Raw genomic sequence first — 26,551 nt, 5'->3', positions numbered from 1 at the left:
TCCATGGAGAGGTTTAATGGCAAGGAATTGAAAGAGGCCATTGGTCAGCAGGTCATGAGGAGTCAAGGCCTCCAGCCAACACTGCACTAGGAATTAAATCCTGTGAACGATCTTGTGAGTGGTCTAGAAAACAGTGTCTTTCCTGTTGAAGCTTGAGATGGTTTAAGTCTTGTAGAGTTGCCATATAAAAAGATCAGTTAAATTTGAGGCTCAGATAAACAATGAAATGTTTTGTAAGTATACATAAGTGGGACATACGTTAAAAATTATCGGTTGTTTATTTAAAATAAAAATTTATTTGTGCATAGTATATTTTATCTGCCCAGTCTAGGAACCCTATTTGTGAGTAATCCAAAGCCAGAGGACTCAGCTAACCTTTCTGATTCCTGATCCATAGAATAATAAATGGGTGTTTATAGCTGTTTGGCTTGGAGACCATTTGTTACACAGCAATAGCTAACTGATTTAAGGCAGTTTTTGATGAATGTCAAAGAAGAGTGCTCACCCAGCTTCGAATAAAGGTCAGGGGACTAGTGAGGAAGAAAGTGAGATTTGTGCTGTTTGTAAGAATGGTAAGACAGGCTAGAGTATGCTTAGAAGGATAAACATCTTGTTTCTTCTTTTAATCTCGCCTAGATTCCATAATTTATTCATCAATAATAAATAATTATAAATTGTCTCTTTGAACATATTCTTAAAGTAGCTTCATTGTGTCAACTTTTAAAGAAATGGACAAAAAGGAGTATATGATAGATTCTTGCATCTCTGTATTATAGCAAAACTAATATATAAAGCACTTTCTATGGGCCAGGAACTTGTGCATGCATTATGTATATGAATTTATTTACTTTTCATAATAACTAAAGTAAATGTGTAGATGAGGAAATGGAGACAGATGGTAAAGTAATTTGCCTAAGATTATACAGATAGGAAGAGACACAAAAGTCTCAGCAGACACAAAAGTCTTTGATTTTAATGAACTTAAATTGTTTTCTTTCTGTTGGATGTCATCTGCCATAACCTCTAGGTTCAACACTTGCTATTTAGGCTACTAATATTTTTATCACAAGAATATACATCTCATGTCTTAGAAGCTTCATTATTTTTCCCATGAAATCCATCCCTTGCAAATCAAATAGTCACAGGCAGCTTCATGTTAAAAATGAGCCTGACTTTCATTTGATTCATTTATCCCTTCTGGCAGATATTCAATCAATTTGGATTTAAGTCCCGGTTCTGTCACATAGGAACTTCAAATCCGTTAGCAATTTCGCTAATTGCTCTCAGCCTCAGTTTTCTCAACTATGAAATGGAAATAATAATTATTCTGACAGGAGACAGAGGAGATTAAAAAATATATTGTACCTCAAATGTCTGTACGGTGACTGATCTAAGAGATGCATGCTAACTGCTAATGTCATGCCATCTCCCATTTTTCACTTTCCTGAGTATCCAGTCATTTCTTTCTTAATCACCGGAAATCTGGCCAGAACTCACAAGTAACAGAGGAGACGCCAGTGATTTATTTCTGTCCCAAACCAGAAGCATTTCTTCAGTCCTAATTCTCCTTGTTGTCTTTAGAGTTTTTGACACTTTTACTGTCCCTTGCATTTAAAAATGTATTGCTTCCCAACTTCTGTGGCACTTTTACCGGTCTCTCACCCTTTTCTCTGACCCTTCCTTTTTTATTCTATTTTAGTAGCAGTATTGAGATGAATCAATTCATGTCCAAGTAGTATTAAGCGTGTCCTATGTGATCATCAGTCGTCTAGGCTTCTCACATTGGACAGCCATACATGTTTACTTAGTTTCTTCTAATCACATTATTTCTGAAATTCTTTCCTTAATTAATTTTTTTTATTATGGATTTTTAGAGTGAGTGAAAGAGAGAGAGCATCAGCAGGGGAGAGGGGCAGCGGGAAAGAGAGAGAGAGAGAATCTTAAGTAGGCTCCATGCTCAGTGCAGAGATCAGTCCCACAACCCTGGGATCATGACCTCAGCTGAAATCAAGAGTCAGACGCTCAACCTACTGAGCCACCCAGGTGCTCCTCTTTCTGAAATTCTTACTATGAGTAACCTAATTTTTTTGTGCCACATGTGAATTTGTCCCAATCCAGCCTTGCTTGCCTTGCTTTGCGGTACTGGACCTAGACTCTGAACGTTTCTGCTTGGCCAGCTGAGATGTTACGTTTGGTCAGTAAAGGGAACGGGAGGGAAACTGATGGAGAAGAGGATTCTCCTGGTTCTGGTGTGCTTTTTCCCTTCAAGCCCTGGCAACGTACACGGAGCCAGCCTTGGAGCCAGCAGCGTGCACACCGAGGGAGTGCTTGTCCTCTAGCACGTTTCCTTGCCCATCCTGTCCCATGGTTTCCTACTCACCAGCCTCAACCTACCAGCGGTCTGGCAGGAAGCTTCCTGCTCATCAGGCTTCATCTAGTATCTGTGGGTCAGCTCTAGCAGGGGACCACCTAGATTCCATCTTCCCATTTGGTTTGTTTCTTAGTTTCCAGCCTTGACCCCACAGCTTTGGACGAACTCCGTAACCTTCTCCAGCATCAATGGGCTGTAGCCACACCCTGCCCAAGAAGGCTTGAATCTCAGCTTTGGGCAGGTAGTCCTTTTCCTTCTTTGCTGCTTCTTTGCCTGTGCTCTCTCAGGCTTAGGCTTTTCTCGAACACTCTGTTTTAATCAGCCTTTCTAGGCATTCCCCTATTCATAATTAATATTATGTTTTCTATGAATGATTTCCTTGTTCAGATTACTGGTGTTTTTGTGTCCTCGCTGTGTTCTGATGCAGGATAGATATGGAGAAAGTTTCAGGAGATAACCCCTAAAATAGGGTATTTTGGAATTAGCTTAATCATGTGTATGTGCTTGAGCATAGCACTGGGCTCCTTGCCAATGGGAAGTGAGATGCCAGCAAATCGTAAGTGTAAGTTCGACTTAGTATGTTAGGCCAGATAGTTGTCTGAGCTGGTTGTACAAATTTACACTGTGACTAGCAGTGTCTTTCAGCGCCTGTTTATGTTCTTGCAAACACTCGCCGCCATGTATCTTCCTGACTTGACTAATTCTGGCAAATGTGTAGGGTTATCTATGGTTTTCATTTTAATTTTTATTTATATTCAGACTGATAAGGTTGAACACCTTTTTGTATGTGTATTGGGATATTTAGAATATCTTTTAAAACGTGTCTTGTTTGAATAACTTTTCCATTTTTCCCCATTGACTCAGCTACTTTTTTACTTATTGATTTATGGGAGTTCTTTATATACCATAAAATGCAGATTTTATTAGCTATGTGTGTTGCAGGTATTTTTTTTCTCCCAGTCTGTGGAGATACTATTTAGAATAATAAGAGAATTCAAATGCTAAGGAACAAATCCTAAATTTATAGGACACGACTGTAAAATTATAAATTGGAGAAAATAATATAATTTATATGAGATATGCTATGTTCTTGGACTGGAAACCTGTAAGACATAATGTTACCAATTGTCCCCAGTGTTATCTGTAAATTCAGTAAAATCTCAACAAAAATCTAAGCCAGTCTTTTTTGGAAATTGAAAAATGAACTGCAAAACATAGGAAAACATGATAATCTTGAAGTGTTTACCAGATACCAAGACCTACTCTAAAACATCACTTATTTACACAGTGTGATTTGGACAATAATATATACAAATAGAACAGTGAGAAATGACAGAGTTAGGACCACAACCAACATTCTTTTCCTTGGAGCACCTTGTATGGTCCTAAAGATACCTGACTTGTAATTCTTTGACCTTTATGTATATATAAATATTCGCTCTACCGACTTCTTCCAAATCCTTTTGTGTATTGGCATCTTGTATTACTGCTTCTTCCATTATGTAATTTTCCCTAAATATGATTCATGAAGGAAATTTTGAGTAGTCGTTTGCATGTAACTGACCCACCACAAGGGATTCCCCCTTTGGAATCTACTGTACAAGATTTTATTCTTAGAGGAATTTTTCATGTATTTTATTTCTTAAATTGTTTCAAGATAACATTCAACATGTTAATGTCCAAAACACAGTACATTCCTTCTTTTTCCTTGTAAGTAAATCGATTCCTTTTTTAGTAGTGATCGTGATACTTTAGCAGAGGTTAATTTAACATCTCTCTGTTAGTTTAGTGGCATAGCTGTGAAGGTTGAGGGGGAAGGGGGATGATCTCATTTGATTAGCAGTGTTCCTAATAAAAAAGCATACTATTTTGACAGATTTGTGTGTTTTCAATGAAAGATACTTAATTTCTGAGGGCTAGTTTAATAGAGAAGATTATTGGTCCTTCATAGAAAACAGTAAATGTCAGTGTTAACACAACATGCTTACCTTTTGAAGATGCTGTTGACCTTTAGAGCTTACTTGAAAAGATCATGCTAGGTTGGGATGACATTCCCAATAATAAAAATTGAAAACTCTGTTAAAATCATCACTCACATTCATGTCAATTTTGATCACATTTTCTTCCTAGCTGATTAAGGTAATTAATCTTAAAATAGTTTCACATTTTTCTACAATTCAAGGCAATGCACTGCTCAAATCTTACATGCATGATTTTTTTGGGTATGCTAGATGCTAGATGTTTTTTTTTCCCTCTCTTTCACCTCTTCCTTGTTCATATTAATCTGAAATAGTTGGATTTTTCAAGACATAGAATGGATAGAAGAATAATAGAATAGGACTTCAGTGGGTGAATGTAGGAACTGAAATGAAGGATGAGCCATTCTGAATTACTTAAAAGTGAAAGGATTTTTTTTACTAATGTTATTGAAATAGGTATTTAAAGGATGGCTTTTTTGTTTACAAATAAAGGGTTACTAAAATTTATGGAAATATTTTCTACTTATATTAAGCCAGCTATAAGAAGGGAGGGGCTAGCTGATAGCCCCCAGCTGTTAACTGCTTTAGATTTTGCTTCAGTTCTTACAGGCTGAGATCTTAACTTTGCTTACAGCACTGCCAATGACTGAGCAACATGGCACAGTGGAGGACTTGATTTTCCAGGATGGACTGCACTCAGTATTTGAGCAAGGCAGTTGTAAAACGTTCTAGCCATTTGCATCCAACGTGGAACTTGTTCATTGGGTAATATTTACTCTGGAGCTCAGACACATAAGTTAAAACCAAATAGTGCTGCACTTTTATATATGAAAATAAGTAGGGTGAAAACTTCATAAAGAGATGACTATGGGTCTTGTTAACTATCTTTGGAGTGCTTTGTGTAAGAAAAATAGAAAACAAGGAAATTTTTCAAAGCAAACACACGTACATGCTGACTACACAATTCAATATCAAACATTGATCGCTATGATGAAGAGATATTGAGTGACCATTATTAAAAATTGCCTTTAATGTTGTTTGTGTTGTGTTTTTTTTTTTTTTTGAGAAAATACTCTTTTGGAGAAAAATAGTTATCTTACTATCAGAACAGAAATAGACAATTTCATTATTATGTTTTAGGAATGACTGATAAATATTATGATAAACATTAGCAGGGAAAAATACTTGTCAAACGCCCCAATTATTTTTCTTTATTGTAATAATAAAAAAGCTTTAAAAATTTTACTTAGAGGTTTGCCATACTTTTGCTCAGTAACAACTATTACTATGGAACTTCATTTGAACTATGCAAGCATATTTGAATTTAACGATTCTTGTTTTAATCGCAAGGCACCGAATTCAGAAATTACATAGATAAGTCAATATCTACTTCTACATTATAATTGAATTACACAAAAGATGTTGATATACTTGCTAATTGCCCTCTTTAACATGGATGTTATCCATAATTTGGTTTTAAGAGATGGGATCCCAGAAATCTTCTAATACACATAGTATGTGGGATGCACATATATCTTTATGCAAACGTTGCTGACCTAAAGCTCTCCATTTGTTTTGTTTTGAGGGAGTTGAAGAGAGTCCCCTGTTGGATGCTGGGGTTATACCCTGCACACATTACCACTGTTTTCCTTCTACTGTCCTGTATTCCGAATTTCCTAACATAGTATAGAGGAAGCCCACCAGGGACTGCTAGAAACTTGATGCTTTTAATAGGGTTTCAGAAAGTAAGTTTGAAAAGATGGCTTCTCACAGTTAAAAATACTCCCCTTCTCTGTATGTGGCCCAAGATTTATAGCTCTGTCTCCATTCTTCAACCTCTTTAAAACTTATCCTAGTTCTCTACCTCCTTCAGGAGGCTTCCTCCTGTAACACAAGGCCCCATTGAGATTCCTTGTCGCTATTCTTTGGATTACTTGATTTTTTTTGATATTTGATTATATTCCATTTAGCACTTTCTTGCTGTAATTTTGCATTATTCCCTAATTTTTACATGCCTCATGTGCCATTTTTTCCCCAAATCTTGTAACCTCATGCAGGGATGAACAATGTCAGGTATTTGTTTTGGCTCCATTTTTTCTCCCACAATATTGTAACTTCTAGCAGGGATGAGCCATGTCAACCACTTAAACATCTGGGAGAATGTTTAAAGTTTCATAACACTTTTATTAAATTGAGCTGGCAATAAATCTGCTGGGGGTAATACTGTTCTTAGTGCTATCTTCAGTTATATGGCTGAATGAATGGAGTGAGTCATTCATGGATACTGAATTTTGTATGTATGTTTTCCATGAATAAAATTCACTATGAGAATCACTCTATTGGGGGATCTGAAGATTAAATAAGGGAATCAAATAAAACACATCTGTTTTCTCTTATAGTATTGGGATTTAGTTATGGCTCCATGTGAGAAAACATTACAGATATATAGTTTTCACTTAAATATAATATGGTTTCTTTGTCTTTGATCCTTCTTTTACTGCTTTAAATTCCATTGGTGATGTAAACTCCCCACTCCCATTGTTGTATCTCAGATCGAAGAATCCAGGTATATTTGCATAACCTTAAGTGAAGTGAAGATGGGACTAGTCTGTACAGTTGCATCATATCTTTGTACAATCTACTTAGTGGGTGTTAAAGAAGTTTCACGACCCTCAAGAGTTAATAAAGAGACACAGGGGCATTAAAAACCAGTGGCAATTTTACAAAATCAATCATGTTTATAATACATAATTAAAAATTTAAAAAGTATATAATTATATATATGAATTACATATATACTTATGTGTAATTGAGTCAGCATTGTTTAGAATTCCCTTCAATATTGCGTTTTATTTATTTTCATTTGTGTGCAGTGGTATAATACACACATATAAATTAATGATAAAATCAATTTTCACTTTATACTTGCTCGAACTCTTGTGTGTATTCACTGAGTAAATATCAGTAAGTCCTTACTGTGTTCCAGGCATTGTAAATAAAAGAGAAAAAAAAAAACATTTCTGACCTACAGGATTTAGATTGTTGAGTCCTTGAGAATCCAAATGATTACGTTCTTGCATATATGATAAATACTTGTTTTATTTAAAAAAATTTTTAATGTTTATTTATACCTGAGAGAAAGAGACAGAGCGAGAGCAGGGGAGGGGCAGAGAGAGAGAGAGGTAGACACAGAATCCGAAGCAGGCTCTAGGCTCTGAGCTGTCAGCACAGAGCCCCACAAGGGTTTGAACTCACGAACTGCAAGATTATGACTTGAGCCAAAATTGAACCCTTAAATGAGGGAGCCACCCAGGTGCCCTGAACGTTTTTTAAAAATATTTACTTACGTACTTCTTTACTTATTATTTATTTAGAGAGTGTGCAAGTTGGGGACGGGCAAAGAGAGGGAGAGAGAGAATCCCAAGCAGGTTCCATGCTCTCAGCACAGAACCAGACATCACAGGGCTTGATCTCATGAACCTGTGAGATCATGAGCCCTGAGTCAAAAATGAGGAGTCGAGACACTCAACCGGCTGAGACACCCAGGTGCCCCAGAAACAGTTCTTACTGTTATAATTCCAGGTGAAATTGACCTGCCCGAGTAACATTATTTCTATACTGCAAAACATTGCTAGTCTTACATGTGAATTATTTATCATCACTCTGACATGGTATTTAATAGCTTAAAATCCTCATGCAAATCTGTCTTTGTGGGTGGTATTTGTGGGTAACACCAGTAGGAACATTAATACATAGTCAAAAACACTATAGAAATTTATAAGCGCATTTATACCATATTAAAAGTACAGATGTTCATAAAAAAGAGGCTAGGGGCACCTGGGTGGCTGAGTGGTTAAGCAACTGACTTCGGCTCAGCTCACGATCTTGAGGTTCATGAGTTCGAGCCCTCCACCAGGCTGTGTGCTGACAGCTCAGAGCCTGGAGCCTGCTTTGGATTCTGTGTCTCCCTCTCTCTCTCTGCCCTTTCCCTGATCGTGCTCTGTCTCTGTCTTTCTCAAAAGGAAACATTAAAAAAAAAAAAAAAAAGAGGATAGATTCTGTACTCACAGACACATGTGCACGCATACACCTCGGCGTCTGTGCTTGTGTGTGTCCCACAAGCTGGTTGTGTAAGTACAGAAATTAGAGACTTCGTAACTGTCCTTTTTCTTAGGGTACCCTGCACTCATCACTACACAAGAATACTGGCTAAGGCAGAGCAATGTCAAAGAGAACTGCAATTCCATTCCTGAAGGCAGATGTATGACAGCTGAAATGGAAAAAGATGGATTTCATACAAATAATTCAAGAAAGTTGTCAGCTGCTCTTACTTTTTTCTGAGCAGCCTCAGGGGGAAAAAAAGAGAAATTACCAACTAAGATTAGGTGATGGGAATCAACACAAAGGAAACAAAAAGGATTCTGCTAATATGATAGCACTTTCATCTAAACAAGTGCATTAAAGAGAAAGTAAAGTGCTCAATTTGAGAGGGGGCAGTGTATTTTGGGGGGAGGAGATAATTTTTGCATTTAGATTTTTAATTAGCTCAACTGTTACATTCCTTAAAAAACAAAAATAATGGAATAATTGAACTACCAAAAGAAGTCTTGTAAGGCTTTTGAAGCGAGGTGATAATCCATTACGGAAGGAAATTTAACATTCTCTAGCTTTGTTGAAACAATGGCTAAAAGATCAATTAGTACATTAAATTCATCAGTCAATATTCTACTTTATGTTAAATTATCTTAAGATCAATTCATATGCTGTTTCTTTTTAACATCCATAACTCATGGTGTACATCCTCACTTGGACATATCAAAACTTACTAGTAACTTGAAAGCTGTAAAAACAAAAAACGGCTTAGGTTTTGAGTACCCACCTGAGAAGAATACTCAGTATAAGATTTTTAGATGATAACATACCCACAAGTATCTGTTTTGAGCTCCAGTGCATCATGCAATGGTGAGAGTTTAGGAATTATATTAGAATTTCTGTGTTACATTTACTGGTAGTATGATGCTGCACAATCCTATTTCAATATTTAAAATAGGAAAATAGCCATACCTACCTTGGAGTATTTTCCCTTTTTTGGTTTTTTTTTAATGTTTATTTTTGAGAGAGAGAGATAGAGCATGAGCAGGGGAGGGGTAGAGAGAGAGGGGGGAACACAGAATCTGAAGCGGGCTTTGGGCTCTGAGCTGTCAGCAGAGAGCTTGACACAGGGCTGGAACCCAGGAGATCATGAGATCGTGCCCTGAGCTGAAGCCCGACACTCAGCCAACTGAGCCGCCCAGGCACCCCCAGCTATTTTTTGAATGGACTTTTAAAGTATAACATTTCTATAAAAGTGCACCTATCATTAACATAGAGCATTTAAGAAATTGACTCCTCTGAAAACCAGTACCCAGTGGAAGAAATCGTGCGTTCACTCGGAACCCAAAAGCCCTTTTGATGCTCCCTGCCAGTCTCTACCTCCTCTCTCGTTTAGCTGCTATTATTTCTTGCCTCGTTTTAAAGTTGAGGTGACATCTATATCATGTAATTAACCATTGTAAAACATACAATTCATTGGTAGGTAGCACATTCACAGTGTTGTGAAGTCACCTTTATCAAATACCCAAACATTTTTGTCACCACCCCAAAAGAAAACCCCACACCTGTTAAGCAGTTACTTCTTACTCTCTTCTCCCTCCAGCCTCTACTAACTCTGGTTTCAGTTGCTATGGATTTACCTCTTCTGGATATTTCATATAAATGGAATTATATACTGCCTGATCTTTTGTATCTTTCTTCCTTTAGTTAGGTCCATCCTGTTGTAGCATATATCAGTACTTCATTCCTTTTTATACCTGGATAATATTCCTGTGTGTGTGTGTGTGTGTGTGTGTGTGTGTGTGTGTCTTACGACTCAAAAAAAAATCAGCTATAAATCGACAAAGAACTTGAATAGGCATCTCTCCAAAGAGGATATACAAAGCTTTAATAAGTACGTGAAGACTTGCTTAACGTTATTAGTCATTAAGTAAATGAAAATCAAAATCACAAGATAGCACTTTTTGATGATTAGTAAAAAGTAGAAAAGAGTGAGTAGTAAAAAATAGGCAAAAAAAAAAAAAGGAAAATAACAAATGTTGGTAACGACATGGGGAAAATCGAACCCTCATATATTGTTGGTGAGAATGTAAAGTGACACAACTACTGTATAAAACAGTTTGGTGGCATTTCGTCCTTGACTATTAAGTGTGCTGTTAACTATAGGTTTATTGTAGATGTTCTTTACTAACTTGAAGAAATTCCTGGCTATTCTCATTTTCTTGGATTTTTTTTTTCATGAATAAGTGTTGAATATTGTCAAGTACTTTTTCTGCATCAACTAACATGATCTTTTTCTATCTTCTTTACCCCGATAATATGGCAGGTGTATTACAATGATTGCTTTTCAAATTTTGAACCATCCTTGCATCCCTGGAATAAACCTTACTTGATATTGTGTGTGATTATTTTTATAGGTTGCTGAAATCTATTGGATAATATTTTGTTAGAGACTTTTGCACCTATATTCAGGAAAGATATTGGTCCGTAGTTTATTCTAGTTTATTCTTTGGCTCATTTGGGTTTTAAGGTAATGATCACTCATAAAATGAATTAGGAAATGTTCTCAGTTGTATTGTTTGCAAAAGACTGAGTAGAATTGGTGTTAACATATTGGTAAAATTCTTCAGGTATATTATCTGGACTTAGAATTTTTTTAGGAATTTTAAAATTATGAATCCAAATTACTTTAGTAGTTACAGAGCTTTTAAAAATATCTATTTATAATGGATGACTTGGTATAGATTTTTTAAGGAATTCATCTCATTTAAGTTGTCAAATTTACATATGTAGGATTGTTTGTATTCCCTTATGCTTTTAATATTAAAGGGTCTGTAGTGATATCCCATTTCATTCTTGATATTTTTGATTTCTGTATTCTCTATTTCTTTGTCAGTCTGACTAGAGGTTTGTTAATTTCATTGATATTTACAAAGAATCAGCTCTGTTTCATTGATTTTTTTCTCAATTCTTTCATGTTTTCAATTTCATTGATTTGAGATCTTATTCCATTCCTTCTGCTTGTTTTAAGATTTATTTTTCTCTTCTTGTACTGGTTCTTTAGATGGAAGTTTAGATTATTATTTAGAGACTTTCCTTTTTTGATGTAAGCAGTTAGTGCTAAAAATTTCCCTTGAAGCACTGCTTTATTTGCGTCCTAATTTTTGTCCTATTTGTGTCCTTTTTTGATAGGTTGTGTTTTCATTTTCATTCAGTTTGATGCAATTTTACAACTTTCCTCTGAGACTTGCTCTTTGATCAGGGGATTGTTTTTCTAATCATATTGTCCAATGGTGAAGGGTTTGGGATTTTTCTGTTACTGTTCTCTAATTTATTTCTAGACTGAATCATTTGTAGTTGCATATACCCCAAATGATTTCAATTATTTCATATATATTGAGGTTTGTTTTATGGTCCAGGGTATGATAGTTTTTGGCATTTGTTGAATAGGAATTTGAAAAGAATGTGTATTCTGATGTCGTTGGGTGGAGTTTTCTGTAATGTGTATGACATCCTGTTGGGTGCATACACATTTAGGATCGCTATATCTTCTTGGGAAATAGGTTCTTTATCATTATGTGATGTCCCTCTCTGTCTCTGGTAATTTACTTTGTTCTGAAGTATAATTCATGTGTCATTAATATAGCCACTCAGCCTTTCTTTTGGTTAATATGTTCATGATCTATCCTTTGCCATAGTTAGCCTTCTTGTATAATTTTATTTGAAGCGAGTTTCTTATATAGACAACATTTAGTTGGGTCATGTAATTAACCATGCTGCGGTTCTATGTCCTTTCCCTTCTGTATTTAGACCATCTATATTTAATATTTAATGTAATAACTGATAATTTTAGGACTTACGTCTACCATTTTATTTAAAAAAGTTTTAAAGTTCTTATTTTTTTTAACGTTTATTTATTTTTGAGACAGAGACAGAGCATGAACAGGGGAGGGGCAGAGAGAGAGGGAGACGCAGAATCTGAAACAGGCTCCAGGCTCTGAGCCGTCAGCATAGAGTCTGACTCGGGGCTCGAACTCACAGACGGTGAGATCATGACCTGGGCTCGAACTCACAGACCGTGAGATCATGACCTGAGCCGAAGTCGGACGCTTAACTGACCAAGCTACCCAGGCACCCCTGTTCTTATTTATTTTTGAGAGACAGAACGCATGCAGGGGAGGGGCAGAGAGAGAGAGAGAGAGAGGGTGACACAGAATCTGAAGTAGGCTCCAGGCTCTGAGTACAGAGCCCGACATGGGGCTTGAACTCGTGAACTGCGAGATCATGACCTGAACCAAAGTCAGACACTTAACCAACTGAGCCATGTGGCATGCCTATTTTTTTTTTTTTTTTTTTTGCTTTCTATTCCTTATGTATTTTGGTTTCTGTTTTATTGTTTCTGCCTTCCTGTGGGCTCCTTGAACAAATTTACAGTTCCTTTATTTATTATTGTTTTTGAGTGTATCTCTTTGTGTAGTATTTTTAGTAGGTGCTTGAGGTGTTAACATGCACACATACACATGCCTATTTAATTTATTTATATATTGTATATAGTATATTTTTCAAATATAATTTAGGAACATTAAGACTTAGGAAGTCTGTTGCATTTGTCCATGTTTAGTTGCTCTGGATGTTCCATTACATATGTGTACGTATGTGTATATACATGTAGAAAATATATTGGGGTGCCGGCGTGGCTCAGACGGTTAAGTGTCCAACTTCAGCTCAGGTCATGGTCTCGTGGTTGACAAGTTTGAGCCCCGTGACGGGCTCTGTGCTGCCAGGTCAGAGCCTGGAACCTGCTTCCCATTCTGTGTCTCCTCTCTCTGCCCCTCCCCTGCTCATGCTCTCTCTCTGTCTTAAAAATAAGCATTAAAAAAATAAAATATATTTACATCAAGTATAATTTGGGAATATCAAGAATACTTAGAAAAAGTATTGCATTTATCTATATGTTTATTTACCATATTCTTCATATTCTTCTTTTTGATGTTCTAAAGTTTGTTCTTTAATGATTTCCTTTTTGTTGAGAGAACTTTCTTTAGCCAATCTCTATCTCTCTCTATATATCACAAATTCTAGTTTTCCTTCATCTGATTATATCTTGATTTTCCCTTCATTACTAAAGGATATTTTCACTGAATATTAGGTTCTGAAATTGTAGTTCATAATTGGGAAATAGTGTGCCTCTCCTTTCTGTCCTTCGCTTATTCTCATAAGAAGTCTATTTTCATTAGAGTTGATTTTCTACTGTAGGTAAGGTGTTGTTTTTTCCTCTGGCTGCTTTCAACGTTTGTTTTCTGTCTTTAATTTTTCACGAGTTTAATTACAATGAATCTGCCATGGTTTATCCTTATTGGAGTTTGCTCAGATTCTTAGATCTATAGGTTATGTTTTTTTGCCAAATTTAAGTAGTTTAAAAGTTTTTAGCCTCATCTTCTTTTGGGATTTTAGGTCTTTTGTTATAATCCCACATGTCCCTCAGTCTCTGTTTTCTGTTTTTGTTTTAGTGTATTTTCTCTCTGTTGTTTAGGTTCAGGTAATTTCTATTCTGTCTCCCAGTCTAATATTTCTTCTGTCCAGTTCGTTGTGTGAAATACATCCATCGGGTTTTAAAATTTTTGTTACCTTATTTTTCTGTCCTTAAGTTTCCATTCGGTTCTTCTTTATAGGTTCTTTTTTTTTTTACTAAGGCTTTCTATTTCTTTTATGATACATTCTAATTTTTAAATCACTTCTTTGAAGAAGGAAGAAGATGTCTGTTACTTTCACATGGGAATGGAAGTCCAGGCTTCCTATTCAGCTTCCACTGATACCCTGAGGTGGAGGGAAGAGGACTATGATTACTTGCTGACCCAGGAGTAAGAGTTCAGACCCCCTGCTAGGTTTCTCTTCATACCACATCTATGAAGGGAAGAGGTCCTTTGTTACTGTTGCGGGCACTGCTTCCACTGATGTTGTGTGAATGGGGCTCATTTTTCCAGAAATGTGGGGAAAGTCCTGCCTCTTTACTCGGCCTCCTTGATATTACCCCAGTGGGGGAGAGAAGGGTTACTTTGTTACTGTTGCGTGGGGGTAGAATCCAGTCTTTCCATACTACTCAAGTAACACCATGAGGAATTGCTTTTATCTATTTATCCTTGATTTTTCTATGTTGCCAGCTTTCCTAGAAACCAGGCTTGTTTATTTATACATGTTGTAATGAGAGCCCAGTCAAATCATCACATACCATTTATCAGGGTTCAAGATTCCTAGCCTTTCTGCCTTCTTCTTTCCACCTTTCAAATTCTTCTTGGGTTTCCTTTATATTTAAAGATCTATGTAAACCCAGGGAAATAATATATGTGTCTCCAAGGGCTTTAGTGGTAGTCGTCAGGAGAAATAGAAACACATCTACTCTAAGAGTCGAAATTCTCATAAAATAGATCTTAACTACCCTTACTGAAGAACCCTCCGTGGCGGGGAAGAAAGAAAGAAAACATGTAAAGTTTTGAACTCTGAATTTTATTTAGGGTAACTTAAAAAAATTGGTGGCCCAACTAATAAAATAAGGATGCATATAAATAAGTGTTTGCATTTAATTTTATATATTATATACATTTTGCAAAAACACTTCATTCCACTGACTATTCAGAAAAAAAAATAGGAGAAGTCAGAGACACAAATTCTGGTCATTTGCTATATCTATCAGCTTTCAATTTTGCTCTCCTGTCCAGAAGTGTTTGATGCAAAAACCCATCTCTCCAGGCCTTTTTGAGAATCTCACTGTCGTCTTTACTTAAGTTTGTGGGCTTGGAAGCTCTGAAATTTCTTTACATAATTGATTTCACACTGCTTAACATTTCTTTTGTCTTCTTCTGGAATATCATCCTTTTTCTTAATTTCTCTTTCAGCCCAGGATCTAATCTTTATCATTTCTTTTTCTCCTGCTGTTTTACTTTTTTTTTTTTCTATATTGCCTGCTTCATTTCATCTGAGCAGCTATTTGAGGCCAATAAAGCCATTTTCTCCTCTTGAAAGACTAGTTCCCCTTGTTCTCTTGGTCTAGTTGCTCCAAACACCCCACAATAAGTCCATCTGCTTTGATACCAAGGTATTTTCCATAGCCAGATTTCAGCACAATTCTGGAATCAGGCAATTAAACAGGTGTAAAGTGCTCTGGGGTACTAGGGCCCTCCTCATCTTCTTTATGTGGAGCTCCCAGTGTAAGAAGTCCATTGTCAAGTGCATGTATGTAGGTTCCTTTATCCATTTCAATTGCTATGGTTCCTGGTATTTCACCAAAGGTTGTTACTGTCCACCAGATTATAAGATGAAGTTGTTTCTTCATCCTCTCTCTTCTTCTGTTTACTCTTTTTCTTCTTACTCTTAGCCTCGGTCCTTGAACATGAGTCTGGTGGACTTCACATAGGGGTATCCAGCCTTGGTTCTAGTGATACTCTATGAAAAGGTGGGGGATGACTAAGGGCAAAATACCTCCCCTGGAGTAGAAACTGATGAAGGAGGTCCCAAAATGAAGAAAGAGCACAGACTCCCTGAAAGTGCATGCAACAGCAGGAATGGCGTGTCCCTCCTGGGTCCCTGGTGTTTTTCGCCCTGCATTTAATTATATTTTTAAATTCTCTTTATTTTTCAAACTTTCTTTCCAAATTTACTTTTCTTTAATAAGACCCTGTCTCAAAGACAATATTTTGTTAGTAATATTTGAGTTATTAAAGATTGGAGGTTGCTAAACCAGAATTGCCATTACTGTTATGGACCATGTGTATAATATTTCTAACTTAGATAACCCAAATAAAGACCAATATAACCCATATCCAGTGCCATCCTTTATCTGTTAGGAATAACCAAAGAAAGAAGGAAGTCCTGATAAATCATGACATGACTCATGATTAGAGGAGACCCCTCCCAGAACATACCTTAAAATTTATTTAGTGTGATGGACGTATTTTTATTTGCCGGATAAATGAGAAATTGACAGTTGGTGAAGTGTGTGTGTGTGTGTGTGTTTATGTGTGTGGTTTAGTGTTATAAAAGTTGTACTTAGAAATGGGAAACTCCCATGTAATGCTAGAAAATAATGTATTTAGAAATTTAGGATCTTGGGATTTATTTAACTTAAGATGGATAGTATCTAGTGCCTGTAACTTAACATCATTTCTATTTTACACATTCTGCTGGAAGACCACAATTTAAGTAGCCTACAGTTTTTCACTAGAAGCAAGTTGTAATTCCCCACCTGAACATATGTGCAAGTTTCTCTTAGGAGTAACCTAGAAATAAGATAGTTGACTAATGGAAATTGGAGCCTTCAACATTATTAGGTAATCCCAAATCAGATTCCAAAGTACAGCAATTTAGTGTCCAAAGCCTCATACAAATTTCCCTTTTATTGCTATAAGACTGTTTTACATTGGTCAATATGATAGGCATGAAATAGTATATGGCTTTCTAGGAAAATTGCAATTCTCTACTTACTGCTGAGATTGAGTATTTTTCATATATGTATAAACCATTTCAGTTTTGATATAATTTCTCTTTTTACATGATTTTCTAATTTTTTCTGTTGGATTGACTTCTAATGAGTTGTCATTTTTAAAATTTATTGTATTATAATTAAACGATCATTTTAAGTAATATATGTTAAAAATTATCTTCTTGCAGTGTATAATTTGTCCTTCTACTTTGAATCTGCAAGTTTTTTTTCTGAGATTTTCAGTGGATCCAAATTTATTGTTTTTATTACTTTTTGTGTTTCCTATTTTTTCTTTTTACAACGTCCTTTTTTTGATCTCAGGTCATAAGACATTTTCCTGTATTTAAAAAAAATTGGAGCTTTGTTTTTCCCTTAGGTTTCGAATTCATCTACAGTTTATTTTTATATGTGAGATGAATCTGAGGCCTTAGAAGTGCTGGTAGGTTTCCATTTTTGCAGGACAAGTTACCACAAATGTAGCAGCTCAAGACAACCACTTCTTGCACACTTCTGTAGGTGAGATATGGGCGTTACTGGGGGTTCTACCTAGTGTCTCACAAGTTTGAGATCCAAGTGTCACTGGAATAGCCTTTTATTGGAGTCTTAGGGAAAGAATCTACCTTCAGGCTCCTTCACCTCATTTGGCAGAATTCAGTTCAGGCTGTTGTAGGACTAGGTTTTGATTTTCTTGTTGGATGTCAACTGGGATCATTCTTAGCTTCTAGAATCCTCTCATGTCCTTTCTAAAAACCTTCTCCATCTTTGAACCAGCAATGAAATCTCTCTCCCTCCCTCTCTGCCTCTCTCTCTCTCTCTCTCTTTCTCATAATATCCTTTTTGCATTTGGATCTCTCTGATTTCCTCTTTTATTATCATCCTGAGAAAACACTGATTTATTTATTTTTTTAATTTGCTTTGTAAAATTTACATCCAAGTTACTTAGCATATAGTGCAACAAAACACTGTTTTTATTTTTATTTTTTTTTAATCTTTGTTTATTTTTGGTTTTGAGAGGGGGTGGGGTAGAGACAGAATCTGAAGCAGGCTCCAGGCTCTGAGCTGTCAGCACAGAGCCCGATGCAGGGCTCAAATCCACAAACTGTGAGATCATGACCTGAGCTGAAGTCAGATACTCAATCGACTGAACCACCCAGGCACCCTGGAAACACTGTTTTTAAAGGACTCACCTCATTAGGCTTGGTTCACCTGGATAATCTACTGATAATATGGTCAATTGATTAGTAACTGTAATTACATCTGCAAAATATCTTTTATCATGTAGTGTATCCTAGTTATGGATGTAATAACAGAGGTTGGGGATCATTGGGTTATCTTAGAATTCTGCTTGCCACAGAAGTGTACTGTGGGATGTGTTTGCTACGCAATTATTTTATATTTTCTTCATGGCTTTGTTTGAATCTTCCCCTTAAAGAGCTGAGAGAGAGAAAGAGGCTCTGACCGAGTGCTTCCGAAAATCATTTAATATATATTAAAATAATCATTATAAAGTCTATATTTTAACTTTATAATACAGTCAGGGATACAATGCAATATTTGTGTTTACACAGTTTTTACCCCAGTTAAGAAAATGTCCTATCTATACATGTCTATTTTTAATGTATTTAACTTAATAATTGACAAAGAATTATAAGATGTATATTCTATCCTTCTGTTGAAGGCACTTAGATCACTTTTCATGTATATACATGCCATATTGAATTTGAGGCAGTAACTCAATTATGACCATGTTGATAGGATGGGAAAAGGAACAGATGTATGTGTGCATTTGGCATTTTCAGAAATTAAAGTTCTGCAGGAAGCATTAACTTTCTCTCATTTTTAATTTTAAGGAATGCAGCCAAGTGGATTTTTGTAATGGACTCACGTACCTTCTGGAGCTCCTTAAATTATTGTTTTGGTTTCACATAAAGTGAACATTGTGTGCAAGAGTGCCCTTGGGAGAATTGCCCTGACCACATAGCCATGATTTAATAGAAATAATGGAAATCCATGATTTAATAGAAATAATGGAAATAAGTGAGCTGCATTTTACTTTCCAATTGAATTATGTGGCTTTTCAATCGAAAGATAGGGATGGATACAGATAAAGGTAGATACAGATATAGATCTTCTTTCTTTGTTCTCAAGGCCACTCTTTCTACTGAGCTGGGTCCTAGAGATCAACAAGTCAACATAATCATCTCAGTTGTAAAATCCGTGAAACCTCTGAAGATAAAATAACTTACTTGCCTAAAATTGCATTGACCTGAGTCTCAAATCTAGGCTGTGTGTCTCAGTTCATCCAGTCATTCAATTTTGTAACTATAGCTATATAGCACAGATTATTTGAGGGTTATAAATCATGTGCTAAGTTCTAGGACACTGAATGGGTGAATATTTGGGGCCAAAAAATGTCACGTTAAGAAAAATCATCCACTTGTTGAAACCTGATTTCTTTTTTATATAAATAGAAAGTCTGTCTGTGTCTAAGTTGTATTTCTTACTTCATTTTAGGTTTTCTTTAGACATTGAATCCAAGTGCAGTGAAATTTCAGTGGAATATGACAATGACACAACTATACCTTTTGCATTTTAGACTATTCATAAATTTGATATTTTTATATCTCTGACATTTCAAGCTATGGGATGATATATATAATGTATAATATATAATGTGTAATATATAAATTATACATTATTATGTATATATGTATATATATATAATGTATATGTATATGTATATATATATAATGTATAATATATAAATTCATAAAATCACTGCAAACAAATATAATCCAATCTGTGTTGGAAAAAGAATTTGTCTTTTATTCCGAAGCACCTGGGTGGCTTGCTTTCTTCGTTTCCCTGGAAGACGATGTTGTCGCCTTTTGGGGGTATTGCAGGAACCTTTACTCCCTAACTTCATCTATCATGCGAATTCCCCACCCTAAGAGTCCCCTCATCTTTACAAACTTGTCCTTTAAATAAGGTCATAAATCAGGTTTCTCATTACTTTTTCTGCTGCTTCAGTCAGCACTAGAAGGAGCATTTTGGCTTAACGGTATTGGAAAGCCACTAAAAATACCACGCTGGTGCTTGTTAACATATACTTAGTCCCACTTGGAGCCAGGGCTAAATTACTACCCAATTAATATGGGACAGACAAGGAGGGGCCGAGGGATGGAGAGATTCAAGAGCTGCTGTAACCCCATCCACCAGTTATCGATTTGTCCTGCTAGAACAGTTTAATGGAGAATTGCACACTCACCACACTTAATTTGACAGTGGTGTAAAAAGTAGGTTAGAAGCCTTCACGTCGCCCCCGAGCTGAAGAAGTAGAACTGAGAATGGAAAGACTGTTGAAAGGAAAAGATGAGCAAGTCTTGATGATTCAATAGATAAGAGGAATCAGGGAGACAGAAAAGCAAAGGACAACTATGCTGTTCCATTCTTATGTGACCATCACTAAGAAATGCTGAAACAAAATAGGTTTGGGAGAGAAGAATGTAAGTTTGATTGAAGATAGTATCAGTTAAGAGACCTGATGATGTGAAAGAAAATTATATCAACCCCTGGTCACTTATGGAAAAAATATCAGACACAGGTTCTTGTAAGATGTTGGTGTTTTATAAGCTCTATGATACAAACAAAATTAACTATTAAATAATAATTTTAAAAATGTATAACTGATTACACGAAAATATATTTCATTCAACATCTTAGCAACTAAGGGAAAGATATCAGAAGATTAAAAAAATAGAGAAGTTCCTATATGATTGCCCCCACTCACCCAACTCCAGCCACATAGGCTTCCTTGATGTACCCTGATTATGTCATGGTTACTCTTGTCACAGGGCCTTTGCACTGGCTTTTCCCTGTACTTGGCATTTTCTCCACATGCCTAACACACTCACTACCTTTGAGTCTGTGCCAATGAACCTTGAAGATGTATTCACTATCTTTTTTTAAATTGTAGCCTAACCTGTGCCAATATTGAACCCTCAGTCCTACTCCATTTTAATGTCTTTTGTTTTTTATATAGTACTTGACATCCCCTAACATACAATGTAACTATTATGTTTATTGGTCACTGTCTGCCTCATCTACTAGGAGTCAAACTTTATTCTTAGAGGTTTTTTGTGTTTTGGTCACTGAATATTATTATATAATATATTATATTATATTATATTATATTATATTATATTATATTATATTATATTATATTAATATGTATATATTATTTATATTATATTATATATTATTTATATTATATATTATATATTATTTATATATTATTTATATTATAAATATATAATATATATATTTGTGTTGGTCACTGAATTATACATAGATAATTGAATTATATATATATAATTATATATTATATAATTATAATTATGCTATACTATATTATATAGTATAGCATATATAATATATATTTTAATATATATCCTATATTGTGTATAAATATGATTGAATTATTGATAAATATTATTTTACATATAATATATATATTTAGTGAGCAAAACACAAATATATATAATATATTATATATAAATATATTTATATATGTTTATATATAATATATTATAAATATATATTTATATATTGTTATATTTGTGTTTTGGTCACTGAATAATCTTATATATATAATACAATATATATATATTGTAATATATAATATATATTGTGTGTATATATGATATATATATATATCATATATATATATATATATATGATTGAATTATTGAGCTGTTGGTTAACTTGACTATCTTCTAGTCGTTTCTCATCAAAAGAAAATTTGCCTCCTGAAGCACCGTTCATATATAAATGCAAGGCATAAAACGTAACTTTAAATTGTCGTCAAAATTATTAAAACTAACCTATACCAAAACTTCTGATATGTGCCAGGCATTCAGTTAAGAGGTTTACAAGTAATACTTCTTCCTCAGATATGTTAGGTATATCACACACTCACTTTTCATTGAGGTACTTGAGGCAGTGAGGGCTTCCACAGCTTCCCTGGGGACATTGGGCAGGACCAGACTTCAAAGCCGGCTCCTAGTCCATGGTGAGTGTCCTAAGATTTCCTTAAAGGAGTATGACACCCATTACCTACAAAGACTCATTTTGGTTTGGTAGCAACATTTGGTCTTACACCGTACCGTGTAAGTCGAACGGTAACTTAATTTTTCTTGAGACATAGACCTAATCCAAAGGCTCTATTCACTTCATTGCTTTGAGTTGTGAGGTATTCTGAGAGCAGTAACTATGGAACATCTCAAATTTTCACCTAGAGCTCAGTACTGATCTTATACCAAGGGAAAACTATTTCTATCACTGTTTGGAAAACTGTGATGCTTTTAAGAACGCATCCTTTCATTGCTTTAAACATTCACATTTGTTCAATAGATATAGGTATTAAGTGTCTGTCACGTTGTAGGCACTGTGTCACGCACTGAGTTTATGATGGACAAAATGACTATGATCCATATCATCAATGATTGTATGGAAAAAGAGATGTTAGGCAAGTAGGCACAAAAAACTAACTTAAAATTATAGGTGTGACAAGCGCGATGAACAGACACATACATGTTACTAGGTGAAAAATATTAAAGAGAGCTAATTTTTAATGCATAACTTTAAAGAACATCTTTAGGGTATTATGATATAGATGATCTTTATGTAGTTAGCAAACTGGTTTAATACCTAAATCCCAAGACAGTATTTCATGTGTGGGTCTCTGGTGTGTGTGTGTGTGTGTGTGTGTGTGTGTGTGTGTGTGTGTGTGTTCATGTATTTATGTGTGAAAAACTTTTCAGTGCTAGGCTCTTGGGCTCAGCCAGTCTTCTCTTTCCTATTAATCATCCCTTTGCTGTGAAACACAAATGTGATAAAGAAACTTCTCTTTCCATATTGACAGAAGTTACAAAATTGGATACAGCATTTTTTATTTTTAGCTAATTATAAATCAATCCCTTTTTATGTAATACTCCAGGTGGTTTTTTGTTTTGTTTTATATTATCCTACTTCATAAGGATTCTATGGGAACATGTACTAGCTTATTTGTAGATCATGATTTTCAGAATGTAATGCAGAGAGATTTTGTGAGATGAAGGTAAACTATTTTTGAGTAATCCACTTTTTAATGTATGTAGGTAAGCAGCATAGTAATTTTCATAGCCATTTAAATTTGTTTCTCTATGTTTCCCTCTACCTCTTTATGCACTACCATCACCATTATTAGTGTTATCCTTTTTTGTCTTCTTTGAAAAATTCATTATTAGACTCGTTAAAATTAGTATAATAATGCAAGGGCAAAAATTAAATCTCCACTGGTCTAAGATTAGAAACTAATATTCATAATATTAAATAAATTTTACATTCTATTTTGATGAGACAAGAAATCACATTACAAAATCTGTCTTCAGGTGAGGAATAGCTTGACATAGAGGGTGAAAAACATCCACGTTTTTGCCATGTATTTTTGCTCTTCTATTGTGATATTAACTTTCTTTTCTTGGTAGCAGAATGCTCAGTGTCTATTTAGATTTCATCATTAGTTTCAAGGGAAAGATTAACATATGGTTGGATCATATATTTAACTCATGTGAAATACGATGCACACTGGGAGGGAAATTAATAATAAAGCCATATTCTAAAAATATAAAATACATTCATTAATTATCTTCTAGTTCCTTGAAAACATTTAAAAATTTTCCAATTTTTTAAAAGCTTTTTCTTTGGAGCTTTTTAAAAGAGCTCTAACATATAACTTATTCACATGACAAAGAAACATTTTTAGTTCTGAAAAATTGATGCAAATAATGTTTGTGGTGCCAAAAAAGTTAATTTTCTCTAAAAATCAGGAAATTTATTTGTTTTTAAATCACAGAAAGTTGAATGATAAAGGAAGTGAGATCTATCCCTTCCTCCCTGAATGATCAACTGCCAATTTCCCCTGTGACTTTAAACATACTTCATTATCATGGAAATGCTTGATTATGTGAGCAATAAAATAATCTTCTCTTAAAAGTTGTTGATTTACTTTGTAAACTAAACCAAGCAAAATAAAATCGGTACTGTTCTTAATCATCTTATAAATGAGTACATTACAATCATATCATGATTTTAGGCAGAATGTAGATGAAAGGTATAGCCATAATTTGGTCATATTTTAATGAATTATTGTAGTCATACACTATTTTAAATTAGAAATAAGTGGGATATTTTCTGAATCTTAAAACATTCATTTTAAATGAATCTTAGTTTTAAATAAAAGTTCTACATTAACTTTTAAAGTTCTACTTTACCCAAATAATTTTTTTTTAACTCTAAAAATTTATTTTTGTTTCCCATTCTTTATTTTACCTAACTTCAAGAATAGAATTATAAAGCTCAGACAATCCATTCCTGGACCTTTCCAGATCTGCCTCAAGCCAAAATGCATTTATAGCATTTTGAGAAGTTATTTTCTCAGAAAACAATAGGACTATATTTTCAAGGCCAGAGAACTTCAGATAAAGAGTTGAGCTCTGAGCCTCTTGTCTAAAAATACAATACCAAAACTCATATTTATGCAGTTAATCTCATAACCCAAGAAATTCATAGAAAATATGGTATTTTCCATGTGCATAACCTTTTTCTGATCTAGCTATTTATAAGTGAATTTTTTGGAATGAGATTTAAAAAAATTTTTTTAACATTTATTCATTTTTGAGAGTGAGAAAGACAGAGAATGAATGGGGGGGGGTGGTGGCAGAGAGAGGGAGACACAGAATCCGAAGCAGGCTCCATGCTCTGAGCTGTCAGGACAGAGCCTGACGCACGGCTCGAACTCGTAGACCCCGAAATCATGACCTGAGCCGAAGTCCAATGCTCAGCCGACTGAGCCAGTCCCTGGAATGAGATGTTTTTAAGGTTTGTGCAGTATAGTTAAATGAAATTCTTGTTTAACTTAGAAACATCTTTTCTAAATGTCTTTGTACATGGATAATTTTAAACAAAAACATATAATTCATGACAGAATTTATAAGAAATAGCGGAGGGAGGGAGGGAGGGAGAGAGAAAGAAAGAAAAGAAAGAAAGAAGGAAAGAAAGAAAGAAAGAAAGAAAGAAAGAAAGAAAGAAAGAAAGAAAGAAAGAAAGAATGAATCACAAGAAGGTTCCATGCTGTCAGCACAGAGCCTGATGTGGGGCTCAGTCCCGGCAAACTGTGATATGGTAACTTGAGTCAAAATCAAAAGTGAGACAAAATGGAGCCACCAGGTGCCCCCAAAACAAATGATTTTAGAACAATGTTAGAAAGATAGCTTACTACCTTACTGCTGATACTAAGTGAAGTCCTTTCCACCAAACTTGTTTTAAAAAATGTATTAGAATTATCCAGAATATGGCAAGTTGTTGCATGGAAGAAAGGGTAGGTTTCTTAAGCAGTAGAAATTATACACAGAGGTTATACATTATGCCTCATAAAAATGATTTTCCTTCCTTTAGAGAGGGGGAGAGAAATAGAAAAACTAAGTGCAAAAAAACAAGCAAACATACATTAGATCTATGAGTACATTTATTTCCCAGTTCTAGGCATGACTTCAGCTCCGTGAGGACAACTAAGTTTTGACATGAGGTGAAACACATGTGTCTTATTTTGAGTCCCTCTGGAATATCGTATTAAAAAGACTTTAGTGATGGTGGTTTTATTTAGGAGTAAATCCCAGAAAGATGTGCAGAGTAGAGAAAGCAGGAGAAGGTGACAGGAAAGTATGAAAAATCAATAAAGGGTCATTGAGGAGTGGGTATAATGCTGTGGGCAGTAGGGGCTTAATGTTACTGGGGTCCTCTAAGAAACCATGTGGAATAAGTTTCAAAATCGTCTTTCTGGGTACCCCTCCCATGAACGGGGTGGAAAGCTGATAACACCGGCCGCTGCTGTCCTCACAAGAAGGAAAAGCTGGATAAACTACAAGAGCATACGTTTTCATAAATTTTCTTCAGGTTATTGAAGAGAAGAGTTGGCAGGGCAAGCAAGTAGCCTGAACTCTTTGGAAAAACCAGCTCCTCCAAAGAGAAATGGAATACAAACCCTGGGTCACCTTGGCATAACATGAGCAAAATGGACACCAAGCACCACATGAGCGGATAAAAATAATTGAGCTACAATACTTAAAAATGTGCTGAACATTGAGCGTGCGCTAGGGGGAGTGTCTCTGGCCCCTCTGAGCTTCAGACACAAAGGGAGTTAGGATGCATTTACAGACTTTCTTCAGAGACCTCTACTGGCTACGAAGATGATTAGGGGTGAGGCACATACTGAATAAAGCCTCCATGAGTGGTACAGAACTGAAGGATAAAAGCCGCTGCCATCGAAGGAAGAAAAAATGGTCCACAAGGACAATTTTTTTGTTCTGCAGAACAAGCATCTTAAGCTACTGGAGAAGGGCGGCAATCTTTGTGAGCACCTGTGAGCATCCTGTGTGGCTAGTGGAGAGGAACTAAAGACAAGACAAAAAGGAAAAAAAATCTTTACAACAGGCCAATGGTGGGAAAATGTAGAGATTCCCTACTTCTGAAGAAAAGACAAGAAATCCTCTTCCACAGAATAGCTGCCAAAAAAGGTAGAGTTTGGCCTCCGTA

General features: G+C 35.3%; 1 pseudogene; it reads right to left on the bottom strand.

Annotated features, from left to right (window-relative positions):
• Positions 1-15,113: 15,113 nt before the first annotated feature.
• LOC102973050 overlaps positions 15,114-26,551 on the bottom strand; it is a 40,959-nt pseudogene continuing 29,521 nt past the window's right edge.

The sequence above is a fragment of the Panthera tigris genome, chromosome A2 (assembly GCF_018350195.1).
Source record: "Panthera tigris isolate Pti1 chromosome A2, P.tigris_Pti1_mat1.1, whole genome shotgun sequence".
NCBI classification, from domain to species: Eukaryota; Metazoa; Chordata; class Mammalia; order Carnivora; family Felidae; genus Panthera; species Panthera tigris.
This window is presented reverse-complemented; position numbering and strand designations above follow the sequence as displayed.